The 24,316-nt window shown below is 46.4% G+C and overlaps 1 long non-coding RNA gene across 1 annotated transcript in view; it reads left to right on the top strand.

Moving 5' to 3' along the window:
* Nucleotides 1-1,928: 1,928 nt before the first annotated feature.
* The window catches only part of LOC142829586 (uncharacterized), a 29,561-nt gene continuing 7,173 nt past the window's right edge, over nucleotides 1,929-24,316 (top strand). Inside the window, exons 1-2 of the long non-coding RNA XR_012904133.1 lie at nucleotides 1,929-2,167; nucleotides 16,064-16,174. This is a non-coding gene — a long non-coding RNA (uncharacterized LOC142829586). The remainder of the gene's footprint in view (nucleotides 2,168-16,063; nucleotides 16,175-24,316) is intronic.

The raw sequence follows: 24,316 nt of genomic DNA on the forward strand, positions 1-24,316 counted from the left end.
TCAGACTTAGCTTTTTAAATTGGTCATTTTGTCAGATGCCTCTTCCATTTTCTTCTGTGTTCTGTGACTTATCAGCCTCTGTGGTGAGTAGTAATTAATCTACTTTATAATCACCAGAGTCAGATACAACTTTTCAGCATCCATTATCTTATTTGCAAGTCTGTCTTTTAAATCTTTGGGCAGATTGGTAAAAATATTGGCAAAACACTCCTTGCAACAACTTGATAAATCAGTAGTATCCATGACTCACTTTCAGTGAATTGCTGGGCAGATCATTGTGATTTTTGGCTTTCCAGAACATGGTCTGGAGGGGATTTGATTTTTCTCCATGCAGTGAGGTCTTCTCCTCTCCCTGTTTCTTGGAGATGGCTTCACAAAACTGCAGATTTTGGGTTAATCTACCCTCCAAATTGTGTGTCTTAATGTTTTTGTGCTAAAGATCCACTGGAAAGTTAGTGTCAGTATCTAGCTAGCTGGCAGAACACTGGGAGAAGGTGGGTGTTGGATATACCAGGAGGGCCTGTAATACATAGATGTCTTCTGATGCAGAAGAGGGGAATAAGTAGAGGGCAAGAAAATAAGAGCCAGAAGGAATTGTGGTAGGCATTGGAGAACTACCCACACCCAAATTATCCATTTTGCAGTGAGAACACAGGATAAGTTTTGAGCCTGTGGTAGCAGCAAAGTAATCGTCAAATGCCCCACCCATATGCCCTAAATGTGATGGTGAGGAATAATTAACCTCTCATGACCAAATCTCTGTTCCTGTTTAATCTTTCTCCCATAAGATCTCCAGGAAGTGACAATTTTGAAGGCTGTTTCCGTGACGTGTCCTTGTCTCGAACAGGACTGAGGCCATCAATTTGCTTCTCATATCTTCACTATGGGCACTTGCTGCAGTGATGAGCACAGTGCATCTGAGCACCTTCTTGTAGTGTGCTGAGCAATGTGATTGGGATATTACAGAGGGGGGCTAACCATGACTTAAGTTTCCCCCTAAGCTGCATGGCCATGCTGCTTCCCATTAAGCACTGCACTGGGGCTCAGGGCTGCAGCAGGGAGAGTTCTCTAAACCCTGAAGTGACCAGAGTTGATGGGAAGGAGCCGTTCCCTTCTGGCCTCAGCACCAAGCTGCTGGGGGAAAGGGAAACATCTCATTGTTCCCAGCAGGAAACCACTCAGGTAAGCCTGAGCTCCAACCCCTGCCCCTTTTTAATGTCCCCTCTGGCCTGAGGAGCCTCCTGTACCCCCAAAGCCCTCATCTCTGGGCTCACTCCAGAACCTGCACCTCCAGCCAGAGCCATTGCTCCCCTAGTCTGAGCCACTCCCTGCTGCCACATGAATTTAGTGATGTGCACCAAGATGAGGGTGATGTCATGTGTCGCACATCACCTCTGCATAGGTTCACATAAGAAAATTCATTCAGCTCAGGGATGGGGGGGAAAAATTAGAGAACACTGACCATGATTCTCACGGGGGGTAGTGGTGACCAGAAAGGATGGCAGAAGGCTGGCTGTCAGGGAAAGAAGCCTGGCTGGAGCCTGGGGGCTGAGTTGGACTACTGAGCTGAGATGCCAATACAGAGGCTGGGAGCCTGGCCCTGGGATCACTAAGACAGGCTGACGTAGAAGTAGTTCAGAGAGGGCAGGAAAAAGTCAGAATAGCCAGAACTGGACTGCTTCTTAAAAGATTTCTGGACTGGATCCCAGACGAAAGGGATGGTCTGGGTTCCCTCACTGGTTCACTGAGGAAGGTTGGGTAGAAACCTCTGGACACAGTGCAGACTTTAGGAAGGCCCTGATACAAGAGGTAAGGGCGAGAGTGTGGAGCTGGACCAAAGGCTGAATGTGAGGATTGTGGGATTGTTTACCCTGAAAGGGGTGGGCCCATGTCACTCAGCCCTCCAGCTAGGCCAAAGGAAACAGACCATGGGAGGCCAGGTGTAGCTGTCTGTCGGGGCATAGAGAAAAACAAGGCACCTCAGTCACAGCATAACATCAGTCATGTTGTATGTTCTCCTCTTCTCAAGTGGGAGGTATACGTGCAGTGGAGTGTCTCTTGTTTCAAGTGTCTTTGTTGGCAAAAACAAGGTGGAAGGAATGCGCCTTGCGCTTGGAGAAGAAGGTGGTAAAAGAGGTGGTAGCTGCCATCAGCTGGAAGATGATAGGTAATGACCCTGATTTATTATTGCCTTGGGGTTAATTTGAAGAAGTGACCCAGAGGGGAAAGTCTGTCTCGTATTAATCTCTGAACCAGCCAGCATTTCAATTCAAAGCTCCAAAGTCTAGCAAAACAAGTGTCTGATTATAATCCAAACCAGCAGTTTTAAAATACTCTGACTCAGGCTACATAAGTTACCTATTATGTTATCTTTGACCTATATTCTAGACAATTTGAGGTGAAGTCCACTGTTCATCTTGTATTTGGAAAAGGCCTCATGGGGTGAATAAACATACTTATAAGGACAAACACAAAGATTAAAAGAGGTACAACTAGCATACCCCGGAGCTAATCTTCCCAGCTTGAGAAATGGTAACCATGGGTGGCAGAATTAGTCTAAAAATACAAAATTGACTCTAAAATTTGGAAAGCTAGTTTTAGATATTAATAAAATAGTATTATTACATTGTAGATTGCAGTGGCTGGCTGGCTTCCTCTGGAGGGAAATGAAGCTGCACCATTTGGCATATTTAAATGACAAGAAATGGGACTAGAAGACACAATAGTTCTTGTGCTTCTCTGAGTCTGGAGGGGATGAAACGCACAGGATATCCAGCTGTTGTGGTTATATTGATCTCAAGGGCTAAAAGAATTCATCAACAACCATGGGCTCAATGCCTATTGGTCTCTGATGCCTCCCTCACTATTTCCTTCCCTCTTTCCCTGTCCAGCGAGGAGTGGCTTAGTTTCTGTAGATTAGCTCTGCACCAATGTACTATATCATCTACCCATTCTCTGTGGGGTCTGCTTCTCCTATTTGGACCATCCATTACGCCAGATAGCAGGGTTTTAACTTTTCGCTCATTGTGCTTTCTGCAGATATGCCCGGATAGCTGTAACTTCTGTTGTATAACCTTCTGCAGTATGTTCTTTTGGCTGTATCTTCCTATATAATTCCTTGTTGGTGACCTTCTGCATTCATCCTATTCTCAGGATCTTTCTATAACAGCTCCTCTCGAACGCCAATATCCTTCTCTTTGACTCTTTTGCTATCATCCATGTCTCACATCCATACAACATGCTGATAATACACATGTTTTCAAGATGCTCAGCTTCATTCCTAAGCTAATCTCTTTACTTTTCCAGATCTTATCCATCGCCTTCAAACTCACTCTTGCTTTCGCTATTCTAGTCACTATTTCCTTCTTACAGTCTAGCTCATATATCATGTTGCTCCCCAAATACGTGAACTTCTCTACGTTCTTTAGTTGGATCCCATCTATACTGATCTCCAAATACCATTGTCTTTGTTTTATCAATATTCATAATCAGACCAGACCACTTCCCTTCCTCATTTAGCACCTGCACCGTTCTCATTAGCTTCTCTTCATCTTCCTCAATGATAACTATATCATCCGCGAACCTAAAGTTGTTAATTCTGGCATGAAACCCCTAGAGGCTTCATGGTGGAGTTGCCAAAATAATTAAATAGACTTTATAAACTCTTGCTGTTCAACATTAAAACAGATGTGATACTGGCAGACCAGGTCAGATCAGAGCACCATGTCCATTTACTTATGCTAGTACAGGCAGTCCCCGAGTTACGCGGATCCGACTTATGTTGGATCCGCAGTTACGAACGGGGATTTTCTCGCCCCGGAGGACTGGAGCAGCAGGACGCCTGGTCCCGCTGCCTGCCTCCTCCGGGGCGAGAAAAGCTGCTCCCCGTCTCCCTGGTCTGCTGGGGGAGCCAGCAGACCAGGGAGACGGGGAGCAAAGCGACGGAGGACCCGGGGCCGGACCCGCGGCCGCTTCCAGACCAGCTGGAAGCGCTGCGGGTCCGGCCCGGGTCCTCCGCGGCTTTGCTCCGCGTCTCCCTGGTCTGCTGGGGGGGGGGGGGACGCAGCTAGTGCCCCCCCCCCAGCAGACCAGGGAGACGTGGAGCAAAGCCCGGGGCCTGTGGTAGAGCAGGTGGGGTGCTGCCGGTTGGTCCCGCAGCACCGCTCCTTGGCGCTACTGGACCAACCCGGCAGCACCCCAGCTGCTCTGCCCCAGGAGTCCTGATTCAGCCACTGCTGATCAGTTTCAGCAGTGGCTGAATCAGGACGCCTGGGGCAGAGCAGCTGGGGTGCTGCTGGGTTGGTCCAGTAGCACCGAGGAGCGGCCGCGCTACTGGACCAACCCAGCAGCACCCGAGCTGCTCTGCCCCAGGCGTCCCCAAGTCAGCCGCTGCTGAAACTGACCAGCGGCTGACTACAGGAAGCCCAAGGCAGAGTTGCTCTGCCCTGGGCTTCCTGGAATCAGCTGCTGCTGAAACTGATCAGCAGCTGACTTGGGGACGCCTGGGGTTCTTAAGTTGAATCTGTATGTAAGTCAGAACTGGTGTCCAGATTCAGCCGCTGTTGAAACTGATCAGTTTCAGCAGCGGCTGAATCTGGATGCCAGTTCCGACTTACATACAGATTCAACTTAAGAACAAACCTACAGTCCCTATCTTGTACGTAACCCGGAGACTGCCTGTATAGATCAAAGTAATGGTTGTGTGTGAAAGTATGGGTGGTTTAAACTTCATAAAAACAAATGGGATGATGATTGCATTGTTTTTATTTATCTGTTCCTGTTAGAATATAACAGCAATCATTTACATTGTGTAAACCACTAACTCAAATGTTCTAAGTGCTAATGAAGGACTTAAGCAGAAAAGGCAAATTGCCATTATGTATGATGACCAGAGGTCAAAAGACTGTATACGTGATGGAGAATAGAAGATAGAAAAGCTGGGAGAGTCGGGGAGAGGAGTTTATGGCCTTGGATGTTTTTGGAACAGAGGTTGGCTAGTCAGTTATGAATGGATGCTTTGGATTTGCAGGTCTACCACAACATCTGTTGCTTAGACCCTGGTTCACATTCCCTCATCTGGATCCTCCTTAGATGAAGCAGGATTGTGGTCCCCTCCTCTCACTGTGCTGATGCGATGGAATGGAATTCAGGATTCAATGTAACCCCAAGAGAATAAGAGATGGGGAGGGGAGGGGGGAGAGGATGGGTGCAGAAAGTAACATGGAAGGAAGACTGGAACAAGATTTTGCATGCCTCCGCAGTGCTGGCAATTAGCTCATTGTCCACATGATTATTTTTAAGATTCACGAGTAAAAACCAGAGGAATAAAATCCTTCGGTCTGGTTTGCTTCCTCTGTCTTGTGGTCAGAGAAGATCAGCTGACATGCACTGGGAAGATGAGATTCACCCTTATCCAAAGTCATTAAGCACTCCAAAAAGGAGAAAAGTGGGTGGCATGGTTCATTTCCTCATTTTGTCGGCTAGATAAGCCTAATATCACCAACTTTGGTTCATTAATTTCTAGCATATCACTTCTCTTGCTTATCAAGCACAATCTTAAACACAGCCAATAATATTACTCAAGGACTGTCATTTGCTGATGGTCCAGCACCACCTCATGGTGGTTCTAGTGATTAGCTCAAAGCTGAAGTCCACATCTACACCCTCTCATTCGATCTCCTTTGTAAACCTGCAGCCCCTCTTTCTGCAGCATACTTTTTATGGCATGGCCCTCCAGCTGTCTTGTCATCCGCTCTCTAGGGGAAGTACAGCTCCTAACCCAGTCTTTTCCCCAGTGACAAAGGGAGAACTCCGATCCCCTCTCTAATTTCGGAGTCAGCCTCCGAATCCTCCAAATTAGTGTCATTGACTGTTCCCTTTCCTCTACTGCTGCATTTTCCTGGTTTACTTTCCCACAACTTCAGTGTCCTCCTCAGTTTCAGTAGCCCAGCCAGAACTGTACGTCTAGACTACATGCCTCTGTCGCCAGAGGCATGTAGATTAGGCTACCAGGCATAGGAAAATGAAGCGGCGATTTAAATAATCGCCGCTTCATTTAAATTTACATGGCTGCTGCGCTGAGCCGATTAGCTGTTTGTCGGCTCAACGCGATAGTCTGGACGCGCGGGTGTCGACATCAAAGGCATTTGTCGACCACCCAGGTAAACCTCATCCCAGGAGGCATACCTGGGTGGTTGACAAATGCCTTTGATGTCGACACCCGCGCGTCCAGATTACCACGCTGAGCCGACAAACAGCTGATCGGCTCAGCGCGGCAGCCATGTAAATTTAAATGAAGTGGCGATTATTTAAATCGCTGCTTCATTTTCCTATGCCTGGTAGCCTAATCTACATGCCTCTTGCGACAGAGGCAATGTAGTCTAGACGTACCCCACTGGTCTCTGGATTCCTGCCTGCATGGAGTTATTCATGGTGCTACAGGCTTGCTTCCTACTCCAGAGAATCCTCACTCCTCAAGCTCCAGGCAGCTACTAACCCTGTTCTCCCCCAGTGGCTTTTTATAGGTGCCTGAAAGCCTTGACAGGCTATTCCTCGCAGCCCATCTCTTACTGGCTGCTTTTTGTGTGGTCTCTCTATTAATCCCTTCTCTGCCAGTATGGGGCAGATGCCCCTTCCTGGGCTTTTTGGGTGTTAGACCGAGCCGTTTGTTCTTCCTTTCATACTTTTCTCCGTCAGGTTAGGTTAGGTCATAGGTTAGGATGACATGAACTTTCACATACTTTTTACAGTTGAGCTCACAACTGGAGTAAATTGTGGCTCAATTATCACAACAGGTGGTACAGAAAGGGGTCAGCTGCCTCTTTAACATCCTACTTTCTTGTTCTAATCATGCAATGAAATCCCTGCAGGAAGGGAGAGCAGGTTGTGCATCGTTCCCTTTTGCCTTGAAACTAGAGGAAACTGACTGACTGAGATCACAGCCTGAGGCTACAATAAAGGGACACTCTTCCCCAGTAAACACAGTAACAAAACTGAATAGGGAGAGCAAGCAGAGAGAGAAAGGGGGAAGAGGATTAGGTCTAAGCACATTTGGTGTTACTCTTGGGTCTATCTCCCCCCCCCCCCTTACCCCAGTGTACTTTGCAACAAATTGGACCTAATTCTGAAGCACTCTGCTGAGGCAGATGGCAAATTCTGCAGCAGCTTCATTTACACTTTAAAAATTGAAGGTTTTAATCAAATTAATTATGAAAATTCTGATGAGAGTAGTGCCTGTTTATTTGTATATTACATTTATTCTGTCTCCAACTTCAGTCTACAGTGTGTTGCAGGTATTTGTGATGACAATGCAGATCTGTGTCGGAGAGGAGGCTTGAAAGTGGAATTGGTGTTTTTGGCAGCTGGGTAGGGACAGCTTGGGCTTTTGAAACATGGGAGGAAATTCAAAGTGAAGATAAAACAATGCTGATTCTGATACTTGGACATGGCCAAGCTACACTCAGCGTAAGAGCCAAAAGGGAAAAAGATGACTTATTAGCCAACCCCAGAATTAGGGTAAACGTAAGTATCAGTTCAGCTCTGCAGCATAAGTTAAGTCTTAGTCTAAATTATTCCTGTTTACCTATGGCACTTAGGGTCGATCTCAGCAGCCAAAATGTCTGGGAAACAAAGATAAGTTCGCCTTTACCCAGTTTTTCTGTGGCTCAAGCGCCTACTCAGGAGTTAAGATTTGTAAAGGGTGGATAACAAAGAACCACGACTCCCCTCTGTCCATTGTGCGTGGGGTGGAGGGGTCATCCGCTCTGCACCAGCAAAGAGATGCATAGGGGCCATCACAGATCTGAGAACCAAGCCTGAGAGTTGAACATTGCTGCTTTTCACTGCAGATTATTTTAGAGTTAACGATATTTTCAGCTTTGAAAACCCACTATGATGAATAGTTCAGACAACTTGAAAGAAAAGCTCCCAGAGGGGTGAAGATTGAAGTAGATGGCTTTGCCTTGGTTTAGACTTTCAAAGTTTATCCTTTCACAGTGATGGCTAGAAATGTCTGGCTTCATTGCTTTTTTTTTTTTTAAATGAAAGCTAAGGTGCTGGAACATAGTTCTGCAGCAACCGGTGCATGCTATGGTAAATTTCCTGGCTGCAGAATGTGTGAAGTCCCATTTTTATTAGGAGTGGTGCAAAGACCCTTCACTTTTTAAAAAAAATTCTGCATGTGTCATTTATAGGAGGCTCTATTAGAAAGCTGAACTATTGAAACCTCAGGTTGACTGTGCTTAGCTCCCATCATCTTTTGGGAAAGGTCTAAGGGCAGCTAGGAGAATCCCTGTTAGCTCAGCTGGGAGGAAGAGAAGGCCTCCGGACACATGGCAGTGGCCCTTAGTGCCATTTCTAGATCCATACTGATTTCTGGAAATCTACTGAGTTCTGCTCATTCCGTGGGAGGGAACTGTCTCTCTTCCTGCTCAATAAGCCATCTGCTGGGAAGTATGGGCTAGGAACTGGATAGGCTTAATTGTGGCTCTGGTGGGTTTTCCTGCATAAGGGAGGGATCTAGGATTGTGATTTCTGTAGCACTGAATCTTGAAAGTAGAACCTCTCTTGCCTCTACCCACACAATCCTGCCAAGCACAGAAGACAATCATGGATGTTGCTCAGCGATCTGTATGGGTATTAGAAGTGTTCATAATTCTGAAACCTATGGAACTGTTCTCCCAGGCTGTGTCTAGACTGGCCAGTTTTTCCGGAAAATCAGCCGCTTTTCCAGAAAAACTTGCCAGCTGTCTACACTGGCTGCTTGAATTTCTACAAAAGCACTGGCGATCTCATGTAAGATTGTCAGTGTTCTTGCGGAAATACTATGCTGCTCCCGTTCGGGCAAAATCCTTTTGTGCAAAAGGGCCAGTGTAGACAGCTCAGATTTGTTTTCCGCAAAAAAGCCCCAATCGCGAAAATGGCAATCGGGGCTTTTTTGCGGAAAAGTGCATCTAGATTGGCCATGGACGCTTTTCCACAAAAAGTGCTTTTGTGGAAAAGCGTCCGTGCCAATCTAGACGCTCTGTTCCGAAAATGCTTTTAACGGAAAACTTTTCCATTAAAAGCATTTCTGGAAAATCATGCCACTCTAGACGTAGCCTCTCAGTGCAGGCCCACTGTTGTAGTGAAAGGTGAGGATGAAAGTTCTATGGCTTGTGTTCAGTAGGAAGTCAGACTCTCTGGTCACAGTGGTCCCTCCTGGGCTTCCCTTAAATATGAGTTGGTCAACTTGCTTTAGCTCTGCAGCTAAGGGGATTATGGTTGTACACTGAGCAAACTGTACATGAACTGGCACAGCATTCAGTATTCCCCATATTTTTCCAACCAGGCACAGAATAAATTTTGTGTGTGCCAAAGCATGTGTGGACGTGCACCACAGCTAGAAACACATGCTGTTGTCTGTGGGCACTCTGCTAATCAGCTGGGCAGCATTTGAATCTTTTGTGGGTGGCCACTCAAGAAAGGGCACTGTTTTGGGGGGGCGGGAGGGGTGTGTGCAGCCATGCAATCTAGGGTGCAGCTTGCTTTTCTTCCTGTTCCCTCGATAAGGGAGGGAGGGAAAAGTACTTGGATTCTCTGAATTACTACTCCGCCCCCCTCTTTCACCATCCAGGAGCGAAAGGCATGCACAGAATCCAAGTACTTTCCCCTCGCTCCTTTACCAGGGATATGGGAAGAACAGCGAGTCACGTTCCAGCATGCACAACTGCTGCCTTGTCTGCTCTCCTGAAAGGGTGCCCTTGCTTACAGGGAATACCGACTGCATCCACCATAAGGGGCTCAATCCTGCTTCCACTGAGCCTTTACTATTGATGCCAGTAGGAGCAGAACTGAGTCCTATGGGCTAAATTTGCATAAAAATTCCTATTGAAGCACCAAAATAAGATGCCAGTTTTCCCAAGAGCTCAGGCCGTGGGGCGCTGAGCCTTTTTAAAAATCTGCCCTCCATTATGCATGTTGAGCTCTTGACAATCTAGCTCAAGCTCTTTTGCAGAATCTAGTCCTGTGTGCACAGTGAACAATTTAACAGCTCTGCTCAGCCCTACGTCTTCAAATATTTATAACTCGAGAGTTTTTTCAATTGCGCCAAAGCTGTTGAATAAGAACGTTTGCAGACTTTTTGGATTCAGACCGCCCCTCACTTGTTACGATTTTTGGTTGTGCCTTCTTCAGAGCAGACAAAAACAGGCACATGCAAAAGTGTGCTTGGTAGTCTTCTCATAAACCCAACAGAGACCTTACCACCACTAATTACATTACCTACCCGTATAAATTTCAACTACGCAGGCAGCCAAGGCATCCTCAATAGGGAGCTGCTTCCCTTGCTGCCAATACTTGCCCTACCCCTTCAAGCTTTCAGGGTGGTGGGAGTGGAGGGAAGCATGTGTGATGGTCTATGGGGTGGAGTCAATGTAGGGGCAGAGGCTGCTGGGAGTGAAAATCAACACAGCTGCAGCAGAGGTTGATGCTGATCTACAGCTTGGGTGGCTCGCTGAAGTGAGGCAGGGAATGGAGGTGGTGCTGTCTTGGCACTCCTCAGGGGGGCTGGACTGGGTCCTGCTGTCACTGTTTGCTTACCCCAAAATGTTTCTCTCTGCCCCTTGGGAAGGCGCACCCTGCTGTTTGAAAACCTCTGTATTAGGGTTCAAAGCAGCTGTCTTTACGGACAATGTATCCCTCCAGGGTATCAAAGCATGGCAAAGGAAATAACTGTCACTAGTTTATGATAACACTAGTTCATATTCATAACTCCACCTTAGGGTAGATGACTTTGGTCAGACTTATAAAAAGAAACCTGCATGTGCACCTTTGGACAAGACAAAACACAGAACACTTCTGCCCCAAAGATGAAAGTTTCGCAAAGTTATGAGCATGTAGAAAAAACCAGTTGTCTGCATGGAAACTTTTTGCAGCTTTAACTATAGCAGGGGTGGCCAAATTGGGCTTGAGCCATGTGTGGCTCTTTTGCTATTAAAATGCAACCTACAGACCCCCTGCCCCGCCCCCCACTCTCTCCCTTCTGCACCTACCAGACTGGAAGTAGGAGGGAAGTTCAGGGCCTCTGCCTTGCAGTGGGATGGTGGGGGTAAGAGCTTCTGCCAGCGGGGGGGGGGAGGGGGAGTGATCTTGGAGCTTCATTCCCAGTGGTTGTACCAGGCCAGGGATTTCCCTACACCCCCACCCCCCCATGGAGGTGTATACCCCCTGAATTTCCCCAATTACCCCCCCCCTCAGTTTTGTGAATTATAGTGCCATATAGCTGACCTTCACTCTCACGGTCTCATACCTCATCAGCCCTGAACCCCCTTCTGTAAATTTGAACCCCCCCCATTTCAATTCCTGGGGAGGCTACTGGCACTAGCTGAGTTCTTGGGGCTTCAGCAAGAGGTGGGGCTGATGCTCTGAGGCCTGGCAGGTGTGTCCTGGCTCTCACCTTCTGAAGACAATCGTATGTGACTCTGAGGGTCAGTAATTTTGTTCACCCTTACTATAGCAGCTGCAATCACTGTAATGTAAATAGACAAGTTTGACCATGGTTTTGTAGGGAGAACTGTACAGGGAAACCCTGGCATCCAGACACTCCAGTGGCGTTTGCTGCAAGATTGCATAAACACGTTTGTGTTGTGCATTTTATTCTTGCTTCTAAAATTGTTCATAAGATAAAACAAGTCAATATTGGGCTCTCCATAATTAGTGGGAATAAGTGAGGTTCTGCTATGCTGTTGCATGATGTTGTTAATCCTATTTTGCTAGTGCATTGTGATCTATATTCTACTACTTCCAAACCTCCATACTCATTTTTTGCATGTGTGATTCATTTTACTTCTCTGCAAGGAATTCACTTTTCATTCACTAGATGTCACTCTACATACAAAAGAACTTCAGACACCAGTGGATCGGGTGATTTTAATTAAAAAGGAAAGCAATTTGGAGAGGGTGCATAAATGGCTGCAAAAACACATTTTCAATTACTTCCAAATAAGAACCTTTTTTTCCCCTACAGTTTGCAAGAGACATTCATTACTGCTTTGGTAAAATGAAACCCTTCAAAGCCCATTAAAAGAAAGAAGAGTAAAGAGTGTGGCAATTTTTCTTTTGTCCATCCCCTTTGCCAGTGGGGATTTAGACAGGTGTGCAGCTGGATTGCAAAACAGATTTTCCTGGTTATCTTCTCCTTTCTGCAAGATGCAGGTGGTGGGCTTGATTATATTTTAATCGTATTTCTCTTGAGGCACAGAGCAATAAATAAATAATAAAAGCTCCCCCTGACTGCAAGGAAAGAATACTGTCATCATTTTCATCTATTTTCTTGATTTTTTTTTTTTAAAGTTGGCTTCTTCCCCTCCCCCGTTGGAAACAATTTTTATCAGCCATTTAATTAAGATGACAGTGTGAGTGAAATACAGAGTATGACCACAGAGGACAGTTCTGAAAGATTGTACTAGCTTTTGATTTTATGTTGTCGAAAGGGAAAGAACAAACAACATTTATTTTATGGCTTCCTGCCACTTTTTTTTTTTAAATCAGTTTTAAAGAAGTACCAAACAGTTAGCTGTGACATAAATAAATAGCATGTTAGACAGGATTGATAACAAGGCAAGTTTGCCTTTTGTTACCATTGTTTATTTTCTCGTGTAGGTTTTAGCATGACAGATGTCTCCTGAATTACAGAATTTACATCTTTACAAGTTAAAGTTTCTAGAGGGAGCAGAGAACAGTGGAGAACTCAGCTGGGAATATGGCATCTTTTCAGTTTGGCAAGTACTGGGGCTAGTTAACCGCTGATCTGTGGTTTTATTTTGCCTTTTTTAAATTCTAAAACACAAAATGAAAACACTAGGTGCATTACAGTGATGTCTCATGTAAGAGTGTGGTAAAAAGGGAGATCTTGTCCAAAAATTGAGGTGACAATTGAAACTTGCCAGGAAGCTAAAGGCTGCACCTAATTTGGTAGGACAGGAAACAGATGGCAGCTGCTTGCATTTTCATCATGGCTACTCAAATCATGATGGGATGCTGAATTATGAAGTATTGCTTGTACTTGCTTTTGGCTGCACTTTCCTACTGAAAATAATGGTGCACCTGCATTGTAGAACCCTTTAGATTCATTTGGCCCACAGCTTGTATGCTGGCGTCCCTGGCATGGTCTCTTTTGCTGAGTTGAGGTCAGAATGTAAAATATCTATTTGTTTGGCCCATTATTTCTTAGTAGTTTTGTAAGTCACTTATATACCCTGCTGAAACCCGATCAGCCATACCCCAGATTTGGGCATCTGTTTGAATCCAAATCTCACTAATGATTTTTTTTTTTTTTTTTGTAACACACTGGACTGGGTCTTGAGAGACCTGGGTATATTCCCAGTTCTGCTACTGGTGTATCAATGACCTTGGATATGTCACATCTCTAAGTCGCTAAGGTTCCCTATTGTTAGAATGGAGATAGTACTACTGATGTCCTTTGTAGTGTTTTAAGATCTCCTTCTGAAGAAAAGGACTACATAAGAGCTAGGTTTTATTAGCTATGATAAGCTGAAATAAAACTCCAGACACATCCTGTACATGATGCTTGAGGGATCTGACATCTGGATCTGTGTTAAATTGCTAGCGTCCATATTTATTTCATATTTCAGGCTGTACCTCCAAAATCTGGCACACTCTGATCTGTAACATCTGGACCAGAGAATCTAGAAGCCTAAGGGCAGGAGGGCCATCCAGGTGGGGCATTAGGTCGGCAGCTCGACTGGGGGTAGCACCGTACAAGGGCAGGAGCTCCACAGCAGCCTCCAGCAGCTGCCAGGACCACGTGGCTGAGGCTGTAGCCCTGTGGCAGTGTGGGGCCCGAGTCCCCATAGCAATCCCCAGGTGCACAGGGCTGCGTAGGGTCAGGGCTGGGGCTGCATGGGGCCAGAGCCTCAGCCCCTCAGTTGCACGGAACCGGAGTCCCGTGGCAGGAACCAGAGTCTGTGCTGCTCAGGGAGCTGGCAGTAGCTGAGTGAGGAGCCTAGCCAAGTTGAGGGGGGAAGGCAAGGCACAGTTGCCTGTTGGAGCATTCTGTGAGCCGCAGGCAATGTACTTGGGAGCCAGTGGCTGGCAAATTCTCTCGTTTGGAACGGGTCAGGTCCTGACTGTCATACCAGGGAGGTCCAACCTGTAGCTACAGGTTGTACTTCCAAAATCCAGCTCTCTCTGGTCCAGCAATGGCCTGGTCTGGCAGGTTTATGGATGCTCCTGGACCAGAGAGCCTGGAGTCTAAGGGCAGAAGAGCCATCTGGGCTGGGCATCAGGGTCAACTGCACAGCTGGGAGTAGCACAGGACCAGGGCTGGAGCCCTGCAGCAGCCTCCAGCAACTCCCAGGAGTGCGGGGCTGGGATCGTAGCCCTGTGGCTTCCCCTGGCTGCTCTGGGCTGGGGCTGGAGTCCAGTAGCTTCTCCTGGCTGTGCCGGGCTGGGGCTGGAGCCCCGTGGCTGCGTGGGGCCAGAGTCCTGTGGCAGGAGCCAGAGCCTGGGCTGCCCAGGAATCCAGCAGTAACTGGGCAGGCGACCCAGCCAGGCTGGTGGGGAAGATGAGGCAAGGTCGCGTCCTGGGGCACCCTGCCAGGAGTGGGTGGTGAGCTTGGAGGCCGGTGACAGCAGACTGCCCCTCATCTGGCAAATTCTCTCATTTGGGACCCATCAGGTCCCAACGCTGCTGGATCAGAGAGGTCAAACTTATATTTCTTGCTAAATACATTTAAATACCAAGACTTAATAACTGGTATACAAATTCTCATCAGTATAAGACAACACAGAATGAGCATGGAGAGTTCTGATTAGGATGGGACAATAGGGTCATACACTACTGTTTCCTGACAGATACCTGAATTGTATTTATCTGGCAACCATCTTCTGTGTTATATTAATGGCACTGATAAGCAGAGGCCTGAAACTATAGGTGGACATCCAATAGGAGAAAAGTGACAAGGGGGCAAGTTCAGCAATTAATGTTTAGGGTTTTTTAATATTGTGGGCTAAACTCCTCCCTGATATAACTCCACTGATGTCCTTTCGAAGGGCTATTAATTCTGAAGATAATAAGTATTGAAAGTCAATATGGCCGGATTGCCAGCCCCAAATATTCAGAAAGCAAGAATCAGAGCCCCCCAAATCAGAAGATTATCTCAAACTCAAGAGTTCAAAACAAAAAGAACCCTTGTTTATTTCGTTTCTGATTTTTGAGCCTTCAGGGTATGCTCAGGTCATATGATGAGATTTTCTTTGAGCTCTAGAAACTTACATTTATTTTTGTTTTATTTTAAATGAAAGCTGTAGTCAGGTTGATGTCAGATCTAGTTTCCTTTGATATTTTCAATTTAATGACATTAAGGCCTGGTTTACATAAGAGAACTTGCATTGCCATAACTGTTTCTTAGGGGTGTGTGTGTATATTTTTTGCCTGTGTCGTTATCCTGGGATAAGCCTGAGTGGAGGTGCAGTTTATATTGGTAGTATATACCTCTCTGGCTTCAGTAGGTTAATGCTACTGCCATCTGCTAGCTTAGCTGAGTTGGTCAGGGGTTCAAAGAGGTGTGATCCCTGACTGACATAGCTGTGTTGGCTGAAGCCCCAGGAGAGGCACAGTTACACTGCTTAAAATCTAAGCTTTGCTGGCATAGCTTATTCACTTGTGGAAGGTAGCTTTACTAGATCTGTACAAAACCCAGCTTTGTCAAAATAGCTGCCTCTGTGCTAGGAACATTTTGCTGGGATAACACATGATTTAGTCTGTTCTGGCAAAATGTTCCTAGAATAGGGCAGGCATCCATAACACACTGGTATTTGGAAGTCTATTGGGAAGTTCTCTTTTCCCACCATCACGGCATACAGATTGCATATACACACTAGTATAGTTAATACGGCAGTGAAACTTTCTACGGTAGGCAAGCCTAAATAACACAGGAAGCTAGCAACACAGCAAACAATTGTTAAGAACTTTGAGGTAAATCGCTGCAGCAGAAACATCCTGCTGGGGTGTATGGATGGTGCTTTAGTAGAGTACCAACATTTCCTCCTCTCTTCATCCCAGCATACTCCTGTTACAGCAACAATGCTCGTTTCTGAGGGGTGGGCTTCCTGTCTGGAAACCACAATGAGGATGAATATCCCTCTCTCCCATGCAAAAACTCCTGTTTACAAGGTGAGGCCAAAATGTCCTTGTCTGAGTCGGTCAAGAGTACTGTTAATCAAAGCACCATGAAGATAGTGAAGTGATACGTTCCCTTTCTCCCTTCTAGGATCACTGAGACTTCATGCCTTTGTTCTGTTCACTTTTAATAAGGTGCGGTGTGCTGGAATGATGTGCTTTATGTGAAGTAGGGATGTAAACCAGTAGTCAACTACTCGCTCTTCTCCCCTCCCTCCCCCTGCCTCGCTACCTTTGTATGAGAGGCAGCAAAGCCAGGCTGTGGAGGGGGTGGGAGGAGAGGGCACAGAAGCCACTGCTGTTGGGGGGGGGGGCAGCCGGCTTAAAAGCCGGTTCCCCTCAGCACTGTTTCCGTTGTGCTGCCTACCCCTGCCCTGGCAGCGTCTATCAGAAGAAGCGGGGTGAGGGATATCGGGGAGGCTGCTGCGAAGCAGCGTCTATTTGCGATGGACCGAGGCTCACCATGGGCACAGACTGCTCCAGCAACAGCCCCTGCCCACGGCGAACAGAGGCTGCTGGACCCCTGCTGGAATCTACTCTGTTTATGCAATATTTTCACTAAGAGTTTCTATACCTCGGAGAAGATTGACCCGCCGGAGGCTGATCTTCTAGTGTTTGATTTAGCGTGTCTAGTGTAGACCCCCAAATCAAACTGAGGGTAGCCTCTGCCAGCATCCTGTACTCCTCATTCTGTGAGTAAGGGAAGCAGACAGGAACATATGCTCTCATCGGCCTCATTCAGTATAGATGTGGCAGCGGCTCGGCTTATGGTAAGCCGAATCCAGCTATGCATTTAGTGCAGACCAGGCCTAACAGATTTGTAATGTACCCTAGAAAGAAAAATTGAGGAACATGTGAAACACAGCAGCCCAAGATCATCTTCCTTAGATCTATTAAACTAAAAAAAGATTAGGAAGAGCAGCTCCATGTGGGGTGAACATACACTAGTACTGGAGGCCCCCGCTTTGTGACGACCCGAGTTACGACACTCTCTCCCCCTCCTCCCCTGCACTTATGGCCTTTTCCGTAACTGCAGAAGTGGCCAAAAATCCTGACGTATGTCCTCAGCCCTGCATTTATGATGGCATACGATGTCATAAATGCGGACTCGAGTTACGAAGCCCCCAACTTGTGACACGATCTCTGGAACAGATCGTGTTGCAAGTCAGGGGCAGCCTCTATTTTAATGAAACATCTAGAAGGGTCCTGCACATAAATGGTGCGTAAGAAGGTGACTAGTAGAGCTGGCTGGAAAATGGCAGTTCCTTTGTGTGAAATATTTCAAAGGACGCTGCACAATATATATTTTGTTGGGAATATTTCATCAGAAATTTTCATTCTGCTTGAAAATAAAAATTTGCTGGGTTTTCTTTTTCGGGTTTTGTTCCAATAGTAATGAAGAGGGAGGAATATGGAAAAATGAGGAGGGCAGACAAAAGATTTTAAAATCATTTTGAAGGAAAACTTAAAAGCTTTTGTGTTGTTCAAAAAAGACTTTTCAATAAATGTCGACCAGCTCCAGTAACCACCTACAGAGACAAGTCATTTCTTTGTAGCATTTTCTTCAGTGAGCATCATAGTAACCTGGTGCTGTGCAACAGTAGAACCACCAACAGGGGTGGCGGGAGATGGTCTAATGCAGTGGTCACCAACCAGTAGATCTAAGAGCCTCTGGCAGGTGATCCTGACTGGTCTGGTCCCATGGCTATCAAGTGCCAGCACTTCAGCTGCTGCTCTTCCCACTGCTGCACATCTCTGTCCCTTTGCCTTGGAGCTGTTTCCCCAGGAGCCTCCTGCTTGCTGGGCGGGGAGGGAGAGGGAGGTGCTGATGTCAAGGTGTCCCCTTCTCCCACCCTGAATCCTATCTCCACAGAGCAGAAAGGGGGCACAACAGGATTAGGGATAGAGCAAGTTTGCTGGCTTCTTTTGGGAGTGGTGCAAGGCCAGGGCAGTGGTGAGCTGCCTTAACCCTATTCCACCACCACCCAGGAGTCACCTGAGGTAAACAGTACCCAGCTGGAATCCACATCCTGAACCCCTCCTACCCAAATCATGAACCGCCTCCTATACCTCAAGCCCCTGCCCTAGCCCTGAGCCTCCTGCATCCCAACATCCTCCCAGAGCCTACACCTAGAACCACTTCTTGCACCCCAACTGCCTGCCCCAAGCTCAGCTCAGAGCCCCTCACGCTCCAAATCCTTAACCCAAGACCAGAACCTGCACCCCCAACCCGCTGCCCCAGCCTGGTGAAAGTGAGTGAGGATGAGGAAGGACAGAGTGAGCAGGAGCAGGGCTGCAGAGGTGGGGGAAGGAATTTTGGGTTTGAGGTAGATCTTGGATTGCACTTAAACACGAGATCACTTTCTGAATTTAAAAAGGTTGGAGACCACTGTTCTAGTGGTTAAGGCACAGACGTGGGATCTGAGATATCAGGGTGCTATTCTGTCTTGGCTCTGCCATAGACTTGCTGTATCACTTAAAAACTAGGGCCAGCTGATTCTGTGCCCATATATTTCTTCAGTTGGAACAGGATCAGGCCTCTATTTGTTCCATTCCTTGATTTCCTCATCTGAGAAATGGAGACAATTATTCTTTCTTACTTCCTAGGAGACTTAGAAAGTTTGAGAATTTTTAAAATTTAAAATCAAAATAACATTTTGAATTTCTCTCCTTTTGAGCTGTTCAATAGGGAGTAGAAGGAAGGTAAGCTGAAAAACACCAGTGGCTAGCTGTGTGTGAGGCTGTTTGGTTTTGAATGAGAATATTTCACTTGGGAACATCAGCTGCCTTTATTCCATTGCTTCCTTTTGTAAGCCAATCAATGAAATAAAATGGAGATAAAACAGAAGAAATAGTGGGATTTTTTTTTTGTTTCTGTAACCCTTCTGCCGGGTAGGCCTGGCAGTAACCAGGGCTGGGTTCAATATCTTGGGGTCAATCTCACAAAAAACCAGCTCGAGCCCCCACCCAGTGATCTGGGAAATTCACGCACCTCTGGGCGCCTCTGAGAGGCAATGCTTCCCCACTCGCAAGCACCGAGTGTAGGAAAAGAACATTTAATGAAACAGAGGAAGAATTCATACGGCATTAGCTTGGGGAAAACACCACAAACAGAGTTCATAACCCAAACATGAACCAAGCCCCCACCTCAGACAAGAATCGCCCAAAGTCCACAGAATCCGACTCTCCAAAAGTCTCTGTCCCCACAAGTCTCTGTGCCACCCAGAATCCCAAAGTTCACCCGCAGGGTTTCACCTCCCAACCAGGGTAGAAATGGGGGTGGGGGGAAAGATAGGGGGCACCTTATACGAAACTCCGCCACGCTTCACCAGCTGTCTCGTCCCACACCACTGGACACTCCACTGGGTGCCTGCCGCTGCTCCACGCCATGCCGCTGATCACCGCTCCTCACCTGCCACCGCTCCACCCCCACGCCGCTGACAGCCGCTCCTCGCCTGCCGCTGCTCCACGCCATGCCGCTGATGGCCGCTCCTCATCTGCTGTCGCTCCACGCCACACCACTGATGGCTGCTCTTCGCCTGCCACTGCTCCAGGCCACTGATTGCCACCACTTTACTGGCTGCAATAGGTCTGGCTCTCAGCCAAACCAGTGATTTCAGCTCTCAGTGATTTCAACTCTTTAGCCACCAGCTGGGCTGTCAAATGAATCCAGCTTTCACTGGACTAGTAAACAAAAAGACTCCTCAGGGAGTCTGCTTTAGGTCTGTCCTTAAAACAAAGGGGGAAAGGTGCAGGCTGGGCCAGTCTTATAGCTCATACCTGGCAGGTGTGAAGCAGGCTGACTCAAGTCCTTTAACCCTTTCCCCCAGCTCTGTTCACTCAACTCTGGAAGGGGGGAGGCTTGTTCTTCCGAGACCTCTTACCATGATGGTGGTGTCTCTCCTGCAAGCATGTTTGACAGTTCCCACATTTAGGGGTAGCATGATTAGTTACCCCCACAACAATCCCAAATTATATACAATTCTCCACATTCCATTCCAACACTGACCCTCCATCAGCCCTGGCTGAATGGGATTTACATAGCCACACCTCGGATTCTCTCCTGAGCAGTATTTACATGTTAACAGTTAATTACCATGTAGAGCTAAACAACTGGGGGCTGTGTCTACACTGGGCCACTTATTCCGGAAAATCAGCCACTTTTCCGGAGTAAGCTGCGAGCTGTCTACACTGGCCCTTGAATTTCCGGAAAAGCAACGACGCTCTACTGTACAAAATCAGCCGCTATTCCGGAAAAGCTACGCTGCTCCGGCTCGGGCACAAGTCCTTATTCCGGAACACTGTTCCGGAAAAGGGCCAGTGTAGACAGCCCAGTAGTCTTTTCCGGAAAAAAGCCCCGATCGCGAAAATGATGATCGGGGCTCTTTTCCTGAAAAGCACGTCTACATTGGCCACAGATGCTTTTCCGAAAAAGGGCTTTTCCGGAAAAGCATCCTGCCAATGTAGACGCTCTTTTTCTGGAAATACTTATAATGAAAACTATTCTGTTTTAAGCATTTCCGGAAATTCATGCCAGTGTAGACACAGCCCGGTAGTGGGCACACCCACCCCTCTTTTTAGCTGGCTGACAGCAAGCAGCAGTTCAGCCCCTGCTTACATTTCTTTTGTCCCTTCTAAGGGATTTACCATTGGTGGGGTAGAATGTTTTTTGAAACACTCTACTAGCAGTGCTTTCTGCCCCCATATGCTGACATCTTGAGTTCCTTTGAAGGAGGGAATCCTGGTGAGGACTCTCTTTTTTTTTTTTTGAGACCGGATATCTAATAAATTGTGCATTTCTGTCTAAGAACTAGAAAAGAGCAGGTAGGCACAGCAGAGGCAAGCAGGTATCAGTCCATGTTTTTACTCATATCATGTTCACATCCTGATAAATGCTGCTCTCTTTTCTGTCAGCACAGAGTCAGACACTCTGCTGGTACTGTGTTAGCCCTTCCTTCATCTCTATATGTGGTTTGAAAGCTCATCTGTAGAATCAGCTGGACCTTGGCAACTGATCAAGGTGGTGAAATACTGAACTTTGTAGTCCCTTTAAAGCAGAATAAATGCCAGTGATATCAAAGAGAAATCATCCCCCACTCCCAAACTTCTTGACGTTGCCACTCATGAAAGGTATAATTACCATACTTACATAAAGCAATTCTTCTAATCTTGCTTGTTACTTTGTGAAGAGAGGAAGTGACACTTCCCTTTTTCTCCTCCTCCCCCCCCCCCCACTTCAGCCCCCTAGCCTGAGCCTATTTCTATATATAAGGGCAGTCTAGCATAGATGTAATCTGTTTCCTGATGTATGGAATGGAGACTAATAAAAGCCATTAACTTTTTTTTTCTCTCTGCACTTGACTTCAAGTGGCTGTCAGGAGCGGTGCTAGGCTGACAGAACATTATACAAATAGCCCTCAGTCCTGGCAGATCATTCAAAATAATGTATGTAAGCCACAGGAAAGCAGGAGGCATTTTTCAGTGAAAGGATATAATCAAAGAATTGATAAAGTTATCACACACTGCTTGCCTTGACCCTAAACCAACAAAAGCAGCTGAGAGAGAGGGGGATGGTGCTAGTGTTGGACTTTGGGGATTTTTGCTGTTACTAAAAGCTGCCAACTCTCCACATCATGAAGTGTTTAAAAACCAAAGAGTAAATAACAGGGCAGTGGTCAATAAATGATTGTGGGTCAATAAATGATTCATTTTTAACAGCGCTGCTCCTATTTGGCAGGAGATGGAAGACTATCTCTAGCTCCATATCCCGGCTGTGCCAACAGAATCCAATCCAGAATCAGCAGAGGGCGCTTGTGTTACACCCAGAAGAGGAGAAAGCTGTTCTGTTAGGAGAGGGAAGGGGGGCAGGAGTGGTGGAATAAAATAAAATCAGAATTCTCACAGGCAGTTCAAATTTAACCCTACAGTTTTTCAATAGTTCTCTTCTTTTTCCTTGGATAGGAAATTATTTATTTATTTTTAATGCTGCAGAATGACAGATTTAGGGCAGACTTAACACAGGATGTTAGATGTTTGAAAATTAAAAGGACGGAGTCTGTCTTAGAAACATGACCCTTAAGGATTCATACAGGCCTCTAGGGCCTTCTCCCCTTCAGTCAGCAAGGCAAAGTCCTTTCCTGCTGCTGCACTCCTCCTCATGCTTCCTGTAACAAAGGCTGACTGAATTTTTAGCATGTCCTTCATGGAAATAGTTCCCTTAATATCAATCAAACTCTCTACAGATCTGTCTCCTGGTGCTTGTCTGGAGCCTTATCTTGTTTATGAAACTGTATTATGTGAGACAAAACTCATTTGCTGGCAGATAAGGGGCATTGTTCTCAGTGGGATATTTGCTGTGTACCTAAGGCTTTTAGGTACAATTTATCCTCTGCAATAATAAAGACTCCAAGAATGCATGGGTCTTTATTTATAATAATATCCAAGGTAGCCTGTGGGGAGGTGTCATCTTGTTTGTAACTGGTCCCAGTGTGATGCTTTTAGTTGCAACACAATCACGCTTTGCATTAAGTGATGAATTGGGTTAGTTGTCTTATTCTGACTGTCACTTTATTTCACTGAGGGTGCATTGCCTTTATTATAAGGCTGTTGTAGCTAAGCATCAGATATTCACACACAATTATAAGAAAGAGAGGGAGATCCAGTGTGTACCCTTCTAAAACCCTACCCCCCCCCCAAACAAAAACAACAAAAAATCCCTAATCAAAACCAGCCAAACCCCAAAGCAGGTACACTGTTGAGTATGGGAAATAACACATTGAAAATAATTGACTAGTTGCAGGGTGAGCTATGCTTGCAGTGAGGTAAGCATTGATTTATTTGGCTGAAGTGGGTCATTATTGAATGACCATTGTATTTCTGGATTGATTTCAGCTAGGAACTTGATGACAGTGTGGATATTTTACTGCCAAAGAAACAGACCATCCCTGAGACTAAACAAGCTAGATACATTTTAAGAGATATTTTCACTTGGTCTGCTGGTAAAACAGCAACAACAATACCTCTATTAAAGGAGCTGAATTTGGGCACTATAGAGATGCAATCAATATTCCCGTGTCATAAATGTGAGGTTGTTACCATCAAGGAGGGAAACACATTCATTGCTTAGTAGCTCATGAGTGAAATGCTGGGGAAAAAACAGCATCCTTCTTAAGGCTGCCTGAGCAAAAAGCCCAGTTAGGATTGGGACAGGGCGTGGAGGTTCCAGGATCATCCTGACGGGGGTGGGAAAGCTTTGTGTTAATAGGGTGCAGAGGCATGAAGTGTGTTCAGCCCCTGGAAGTGGGGAGGGAACATTCTTCTTTGTACTCAGTTGACTCAAATCTGGCAGCTATTTTGAGTGAGGTTCATCTCTGCTACAGCTGAAACCACATCCAGTCCTCCTCAGCTGCCTGGGTGCTTCTGTGGGGAACTTAGAGGCTCCTGGAGGATTCCCTCCAAAATCAAAAGGAAGGCAAGGTTGAATAGACATGGGACCTGAGTTACGCCATCCCTCCAGAGGTCAGCGTTTTGGGTCCATTGTTGGGACAGTGATGGTAGAGGTGGCTGTGAAGTCAAGAAGATCAACATTTGTCAGCTGGATCCCTGAAACTCTCCAGCTTTCTGATCTGAGAGGCAGTTTAGGAACATTGCCTCTCCACTTCCTTCTCCGGGTGACTCCATCTAAATCTCTCCTGAGGCTCTGGGCAATGCCTCTGATCCACGTGGGGAGCAATGTAGTTTCTGCCCCTTGGTCCACCCCAAAGCCTGTCACATGGAAGGAACAAATTCCTCCAAGGCTGTGCCCCCTTTCCAGGTCTGAAGAACAGTGCTCAACTTATGGTGGAAAAAGGTAGACGGTGGAGTCTTTAATAAAACAATAAAACATTTTTTCAGAACATGAACAAGTGTGGGCGTTACTTGTTGGACTGAGGGGACTTCTGGGACAGTCCCCTCATCAATTTACCATAGAAGAGCACGTTTCTAGGGGTTCAGCACTAGTCTTGATACTGTTTCACACAGCACAAAGAAAGTGTCCCAACAAACACCACTCCTGAGTCTCCCTCTGTACCAGAACTGCCTTAGATCCACTGAGTTTAACTGGGGGAGGGGAAAATGCACACAAAAGCCCATTTCTTG

Source organism: Pelodiscus sinensis, chromosome 5 (assembly GCF_049634645.1).
Source record: "Pelodiscus sinensis isolate JC-2024 chromosome 5, ASM4963464v1, whole genome shotgun sequence".
Taxonomy (NCBI): Eukaryota; Metazoa; Chordata; order Testudines; family Trionychidae; genus Pelodiscus; species Pelodiscus sinensis.